This window comes from Perognathus longimembris, chromosome 10, assembly GCF_023159225.1.
Source record: "Perognathus longimembris pacificus isolate PPM17 chromosome 10, ASM2315922v1, whole genome shotgun sequence".
Lineage (NCBI taxonomy): Eukaryota > Metazoa > Chordata > Mammalia > Rodentia > Heteromyidae > Perognathus > Perognathus longimembris.
In genome coordinates, this window is record NC_063170.1 from 9308581 (window position 1) to 9317172 (window position 8592).

Genomic DNA, 8592 nt, shown 5'->3' on the forward strand with positions numbered 1-8592 from the left:
CCTTATCTAAGGTCAAAGTCATCATTCAGGTCCTTTTGCACCTTTGTTATTATCGCTATTTTTTTTTAATGTGTGTGCCAGTCCCGGGGCTTGAACTCAGTGCCTGGGTACTGTCCCTGAGCTGCTTTTTTTGCTCAAGGATAGCACACGCCAGAGCTGCTTTTTTTTGCTCAAGGATAGCACCTGCCAGGCTCCATTCCCTTCCCCTCCCGCTTGCTTGCCTTCCTTCCTTCCTTCCTTCCTTCCTTCCTTCCTTCCTTCCTTCCTTCCTTCCTTCCTTCCTTCCTTTCTTTCTTTCTTTCTTTCTTTCTTTCTTTCTTTCTTTCTTTCTTTCTTTCTTTCTTGAAGATAAGAGTCTCATACACTTTTCTGCCTGGGCTGACTTTGAACAGCTCAGCCACCTGAGTTACTAGGATTATAAGTGTGAGCCACGAGCTCCTGGTACCTATCCATTACTACTATATTGCTATTATCTATTATATTTATTTGTTGGGGTGAGGAAACAAATGAACAAGTCTGTGTCAGCTGCTATGGGGAAGATGAAAGCTGGGAGAGGGCCAGGGAATGAAGGAGAGGGCTCTTTTCTGAAAGTGAAGGAGACCATCCTTTTGGAAGGATGCCCGCATAGAGCTTCTGTCCATGAAGGAGCAGGCGCCATGCGGGGATCTGGGGGGAAGGGGCCCAGGAAATGCCAATGTCAGTATGGACAGTCAGGAGGGGTCTAATGAGCAGCTAGCTATGTACTTGGTTCTATGCTGGTCTCCTGGAGGCCAAAGAGGTCCAGACATTCCAGGAGGGACAGCAGGACAGACAAGCCATGCCCTCATACACATGTGGACACTGAAACTCTGCTGACTGTGTGACTCTGCTGTTAAACACTGGGTAACCTCAAAAGGTTCCTCAACAGTTCCACGTGTCACTTTCTCAACTGCAGGGTGGCTGAAAACATAGCACCACTACCTGCCTCCCACCAGCCCTTGCCCCCCCCCCATCCCAGCATTGCTAGGAAAACTAGAACATGCTTAGCAAGCATTCACTGAACACGAGCTGACACCAAGCCACCTTCCATGGTTCCTGAAAATATAGAGTCCTCATTATGGCCAGGCTAAACAGCAGACCCAGGGCCCTTGATGGCATCTCTCATTACACTGATGTGATGAGATGGATTCTCTCTGACCCCTCTGGGTTCTCTACACCCATGGCTCTCACCTGGAGGTGATTTTATCCCCAGGGACATTGGCAATGTCTAGAGCTGATCTTAATGTGTATATTTATCTGGAGACACTTTGATTGGAGGATCCTGTGGGCATTGGGCAGATGCCTGGGAGGCAGCTAAATGTCATTTGCCCATACTAAGGAAGTAACTGCTCCCAAACAGTGCAGTTGTTGAGAAATCCTCCTCCAGAGTAGCCAGGATAAAGAGGTGAGAGCTCAAGGGAACTCATCCACTCCTGTTCAAATGGGTGTGCCATCAGCCCAAATGTCCCACACCTCAAGAGATGTTGTAACCTCTGCTCGTACCTGCTCCTTTGGGTACTGTATCCAAAGACAGCACTATGGTAGGCTCTATAAAAGTATAGTGCACCACACTATATCATACCATTCCATACCATACCATACCATACCATACCATACCATACCATACCATACCTGTACCAAAGAAAAGAGTCCATGTGTGTTCTAACTGGTCATGGCTTATGTCCACCCAAATTTGGGCAGCTTTGGTCAAACATGGTCACTCGGGGTCTTGGGTAAAATGGGGAAGGACCATTCTGAAATGGGAAGTAGAAGTGCTAGGCCAGCTTGTTTAACATGCTGGAAACAGGATGGAGACCGGTGCTTCTCTGTCTCCCTTCCAGTATCACTCCCCTCCAATACCACTCTGCAAACCTTTTAAAGGCATTTTTATCTGTCATAAGCCCCCTCCCCAGAACTGTTAATGTCATTAATATACCTTTTCTTCTGTTTGTATTCTGTGAACCTTTAGAGGAAACCAACCATTGTAGTATCTAAGTTTTTTGCTCCAGCCCAAGAATCAGTTTTCTCCCCTCAGCAGTAACAGCTCCCACACTGAGAGTGTGTGGTCTAATTCATAGTCCCTGGTACTTCTCAGCTCTTATCTCCACGTCACCACCATAAAAGCCAGAAATGAAGCTGTAGCTCAAGAGGTAGAGTGCTAGCTGTGAGCAACAAAGTAGAGGTACAATGCCCAGTCCCTGAGTTCAAGCCCAAGAACCAACATAAATCACCTGAGAGCAATTTTTAAGCTTAAAAGAGCTATAAAATGTTAATAATAGGGCTGGGAATATGGCCTAGTGGTAGAGTGCTTACCTCATATACATGAAGCCCCAGTTTCAATCCCACAGCACCACATATATAGAAAAAGCTGGAGGTGGCACTGTGGCTCAAGTGGCAGAGTTCTAGCCTTGTACAAAAGGAAGCCAGGGATAGTGCTCAGGCCCTGAGTTCAAGCTCCAGGACTGGCAAAAAAAGTGAAAAAATAAAATGTTAATAATAGTAAATAAAATTAATGAAACAACTAACTCAGACTGCTACCTTCACCCCACCCAGGTTCCACTAACACTAATCCAAATTATTTTTTGGTGCTCAGTGATCCTGCTTTTCTGGCCAGAGTGCAAGTTGGCTTCTTATATTCCTGAAAGGACCATAAGGAAGCTAGTTTACTGCTCACTTTTTAAGTTTATGACAGGAACCAGTGATTGTAATAGGTGCATGGAGATATCAGTCATAAAAAACAACGTACACAACCAAGTCAGTATTGCCTCACTCTAAATCAATGTGGAATTAAGTGGCTATCCTCAGAGAATGCAAACACGCTCCATGAGGAGGAATAAAGGCTTTTGTTCTCTTCCATGGTGCTATGGTGAAGGGAGGGAGCTTGGTTATTTGATCGATCACTAAACAAGGAGATGACCAGCATGGCTACAGCAATGGTCTAATAATGTATTTTTCATAATACGGCCAAAAGAAAAAGGTAATGGAGAAGAACTGTGGTAGTTTTGGTGTGGTTTGTTTGTGCTATAGTTTCAAGGAGTGTGTGTGTGTGTGTGTGTGTGTGTGTGTGTGTGTGTGTGTGTGTTGGAAGCTTCATCCTCAGTGTGGTGGTGTTGAGATGGAGGGATTTCAAAAGGCAGAGGCTGGGGGGGGGGGAGGTTTTTAGGTCATTGGAAGCCCTGGTCTCCTGGAATGAATTCTCTCTGGAGTAAGCTTGACCTCTGTAGATCACTCTCTGGTTTGGTGTGTTACGTGATTTATTTTGTCAACGTATACTTCCATCATTGGACTATCACCTACCAATAAGACTTTATTGGCCTTCGCCCTTCCTGTGTCTGTTCCTAATCTCCAACATGGTGCCAAATAAAAAAAACTGGACTTTGCCCTTAACTTCTACAACTCTTTATATTACCTGGTTACTAGTTGTTTTCTTTTTGGTACTGAGAGTTGAACCCCAGCCTTGAACCAGACAAGGTTAACACTCTACCACTTAAGCCACAGTTATAACCCTCCTGTTTTTAAGATAGATTTGCTAATTTTGTCAGAACTGTCCTCAAACTTGGATTCTCTTACTTCTGCCTTTCATGTAGCTGATATTACAAGAGTGTGTCACCACCTCCAGCCTGTGGCTAGCATTTCTTAAATTCATCCATTTTTCCTCTCGTCACCATCACCTTTCCCACTGGCTGGCCTGCCTGCCTTCCGCTTCAGTCTCACGGCTACACTGTATTAAAACTTCATATAGTCCAAGTATCTTAATGTCATTAAAAAGCTTCATGATTTTGTTCTTGTATCTCTGTTATCAGTCTCTCTCAGGCTCTACTTTCAACAATCTGAAATTTGTAGGTATACCAATGTACCACATCAACTTTTTCCTCTGATGTCACATCATGGTATTTTTCCCACATGGAATAACCTACTTTGTTCCACCCCCAATTTATTCCCCAGTGCCCTACTTTATTTTTAATCCTTCAAGTCTCCACTAAAACATCTCTGGAAACTTCTGGTGAATGCCAGTGCTATGAGATTCCTGTTATGATAGCATCTATTGCACTATCATAAACTTTTCCAGTTCATATCTTCTTTGAGTTCCTTGAGGAAAGATTCTATATTCACTATGATATACCTATGCTTGCCACAGTTCCTGAAGTGGCTACTTGGTAAGTGTCGTTTAATGAATGAAGACTTTGGTCTCATCTGCATTATATGTAAAGTGCTCATTATTTATTTATTTTTAAAACCATATTTAACCAACCACAGAACCTTACATTCAGAGAAACACAGTGACATGTGAAAAAACAGAGACAAAACAAGATAATATTTAACAATTTCCTATTTGAGAGAAATGAAGTCAGATCTTAAAGTTGACAGCTCATGAATTCTAGGTCAAGTGGAAGGGAGGGGCACAGAAATTGAAAAAGTTGATTTGTATTTTTAATCATGATATTACTCTGGCTAGAGAGGCTGTGAATTATGGTGGTTTCTCAATAGCTGCATGTATTAACAGTGTTTCATGTGAATGAATCCATCGCTCTCTACAAGCATTTAAAAAATTCTTGGCAACCAATTACAATCTGTTTTGAACCAAATCTCCAAGCAGACAGTTTCTGGCATGGTAGTTAGTACCTCTCTGTACCCATAATGACGGGTATGGTTAAAGAAATGGTTTTAGGAAGTAACCTTTGATTCTCTTCTCTTTCCTTTCACATCCAATCCATCAATCAACCCTGATACAAAAACCAAATACATCACACACAAAAACTATATACCAATTATCTCCTATGAATACCAATTCCAAAACCTTCACAAAATAGTAGGCAACAGAATCCAGCAACATACAAAAAGGATCACACACCATGACGGAGGGACTATTCTAAAAATGTAATGTCTCCTTAGCAGATGTTTACTTTTTCACATATATCCAAAATATAAGAAACATTTAGTTACTCCACATATGTCCTGCAGACCGGCATCGTTTTTAAAATGAAAAATCTTTTTCACATAAAAGTATTAATAAGTAAAATTATATAAAAACCTTAGATTTGCTTTAAAATACACCAGAAACAAAAGGAAAGTCTTAGCAACAAAGTGGTAATTGTTGGAATGGGTGATAAATAATACATCACTATTAGTGTATTCATCTACTTTTTTATGTGTTTCAAAAGTTTACATTAAAAAAAAAAACCAAACATTTTTCCAAGTATTCTAAAACTAGTGATAACTACCAGTTCCACTGAGAGGTAGTTGTGAAATCAGGAATGTTGTGTATCTTCACCAAAGCCAACAGTGAAGGGAAATGGTCAAAAGGTAAGATTTATGAGCCAGATCCCTTGGGTGCCTTCCCACTAAACCTCTATAGGGCAACTCCAACCCAACCAAGTGGTTGAGTAGGAACATCAATCAGGTGACAGACTGGGGTTATGTACCCCCTGCTGGAATGTACTGGGAAGTGCATGTTGTCGCTGCCATTCTCTGGTGAAAATGATTCGGCTGGGGAGATAGCTCAATGGTACTAGTTCAATGGTGGCCTAGGGGCATGTGTACAGCCTCATGTGTGAGATCCTAGGTTAGATCCCTAGACCTGGACAAAAAAATTGTGAAAAGTGTATAAACTGAATCTAACCAGGAGGCAACTGTCAAATAAAGAAAATGGGGGCACTCCACACAATCAGCCAAACTGCCAATGCCATGGAAGATGAAAAGGTGGATTGCTTTTAACCCAAAGGAGACTAAGGAGATGATATGTAAATGCAATGTGTCACCTATGGATCCTACATTCAAAACTGAGAAAGGTTAACAAAAGAGTCAGTGTAGGCTGGGCACCAGTGACTCCTACTTATAACCCTAACTACTCAGGAATCTGAGATCTGAGGATTACAGTTCAAAGCCAGCCCAGGCAGGAAAGGCTGAGAGACTTTTACCTCCAACTAACCACCAGAAAACCAGAAATAGCACTGTGGTTCAAGGTGGTAGAGGACTAGACTTGAGCAAAAAGGGGACAGTGCCCAAGCCTCGAGTTCAAGCCCAATGACTGACCAAGAAAAAGAAAGGGTAGGGACAACTAGAACATTTGAAAGAGAACAGTGCATGCAATGATAATTTTTAATACTATTTTTATAAATATTTATCACTTAGATCTAACTCTCACAGTTGAGAGAAAACATGGGCCCGTTGCCTCTCTAAGCCTGATGTGCAGATATACATGAACAAATTGACATAGGGGAAGATTGCAATGGTGGACTTGCCTAAGAATCACAGTGATAATGGCAGGGATAAAAGGCCCAGAGCTCCCTTCCTCCAGAGCCTGAGCTCTGAGCTGGCAGAAGCTCTTTCCTCTGCAGCATCTCCAGGAAATGGAAGGCGGTGGCCCACGTGTTTCCAAGGATGTGGTGGCGGCTACGGGTAATAAAGAGACACAACGCCCACAGTCCTCATTTACTCAAGAGTCATTGCTGGGTGGCAATGGCATGCAAGAACAGCTGATCACTGCACACAGAGAAGGCTATAGCCTTGTGAAGAAGACAGATGTTCATCGATTATTGGACACACTCAAAGGAATATGTGTGCTAACAAGATGAGATAACAGCAATAAGGAAATGAAGCTGACCCAAGCAGATGGGCTGCACAGGTCTTCCCTGGACTGGGATTTGAAGGGTAAACAGGAGCCCATGACAGACGGGAGCAATGGACCCTGGGAAGGAGGAAGCAGACACAGCCTTACCGCAGGGAAGCTCCAAGAAAGCAGAGGGGGTGGGGGGGGAGGGCATGCCAGGCAGGACCCTGCGGGCCATGCGGGGAATTCTGTTCCATTTTAAAAGCAATAGGAAGTTCTAAATCAACAAAAAGAAAAACTACCAAGTTGCTTCCAGCTTGAGAGACATTAAGAAGACATGGCGTACTTCATATAGTCAAATTTGTGTAGCTAGAATATTCAGGAAATGGAGCTATGTTCTTTGCGTTCTGTGGGTTTAGGGAGTGATAAACTCGGAGATGAGGTTTTGTATTTTTGTTCAAATATCTTTTTTTTAGAGAGGGTGGAAGGGTTGCAAATGAGTAGAATAGATAGATATGGTGTAGATCAGTTGAGAGACTGTGAGCCAGGTGTGGTAGTTCACGCCCGTCATCCCAGCAGAAGGTGGGAGGCAGAAGGATCATACATTTGAGGCAAGCTTGGACCACACAGTGAAACTTGGATACGAATGAGCAGTAAAGATAAAAGGAGCCACACCTAAGGAATATTGGGGAGGATGAATATGAAGGAATGCAGGAGGAGGAGACACTGAAGATGACTTGTGCAGTGAGAGGAGAGGGCACTCCTGAGGCAGGCAGTGCTCTCCGGAAGAACTTGGCTAACTTGGAGATGCCATCTTTATGACAGGATGGATAGTTGGGCTGCTCCTCCACCTGGCGGTGCCTCACTTAACTCCATGCTGGCCTCTGCAAAGCAGCCCCCATTACTACTGCCAACTGACTCTTGAGGCAAGCTGCTCTTCCCTGGGCTTCACTCTTGGCATTTCCCAGGGCTACAAAACAAAATGTACCACAGTCTGCTTATTAAGCAATTCATGAAGGGAGAGATTTCTGTATGCAAATATGGAAAACTCCAACAACAACAAAGCTCTCCCAGCCCTCACCCCCATACATTGTTCAAGAAAAACAGCAGCTAGGCACTGGTGGCTCACGCCTGTAATCCTAGCAACTCAGGAGGCTGACATCTGAGGATCATGGATCAAAGCCATCCCAGGCAGGAAAGTGTCGGGGTGCCCCTCTAGAGGGGGCTGGATCCGGGAACTGAAACGACGAAAATCAGGACATGGGGGATGCAAAGGAGAATGAACCAATGCACACTTTATTTTAGGAGGGCCTAGACTTATATACTGTTTTAGGAACAGGGCCATAAGACATCAGTTTACAACTTCAAGAGGAAAGTTCAAACAGAAATATATACATCATAAGATAAGACTTGTCTAAGCATGGCTACATCTGTCAATACATTATAGGATTAGACTGGTCAAGGCAAGGCTACATTTATCCTCTAACTACTTGTTTGCGCTGTTAACTATCTTAGCCATAAAACCCACACACAGTAAAATCCCCTCCCCATGTAACTGTGTAAATAAATCTTCCAAGGAACTCTCTTATCAGGGGAGAAAAGTCTCATGATCAAATGGTTTCTTTCAGCCATCAAACACAGGAAATTCCTTAATGGAGGTGTGCCCCCAATGGCCTATTAGTTTGCTAGTAAGGGTTCGGAAAGTTAGTGTTGAGGCTGAGTCCACCACAGGTCAGAGAATCATTCTCCCACAGGAAAGTCCATAAGACTCTTATCTCCAATTAACCACCAAAAAGCAATGAATGGAGCTGTGGTTCAAGTGGTACAGTGCCAGCCTTGAGCTTAAAAAGAAATCAGGAACAGTGTGATTTTTTTAAATTAGTTTCTTTAAATAATTGTGAGACACAATTTAGGCAATTGTGAGACACAATACAGAGGTATCTTGTACCCCTTTGGCCTGGTTTTCACCAAACAATAACAAAGCAATATTGCCATGAAGACATTGGCTTATGCAGGTTTTATAA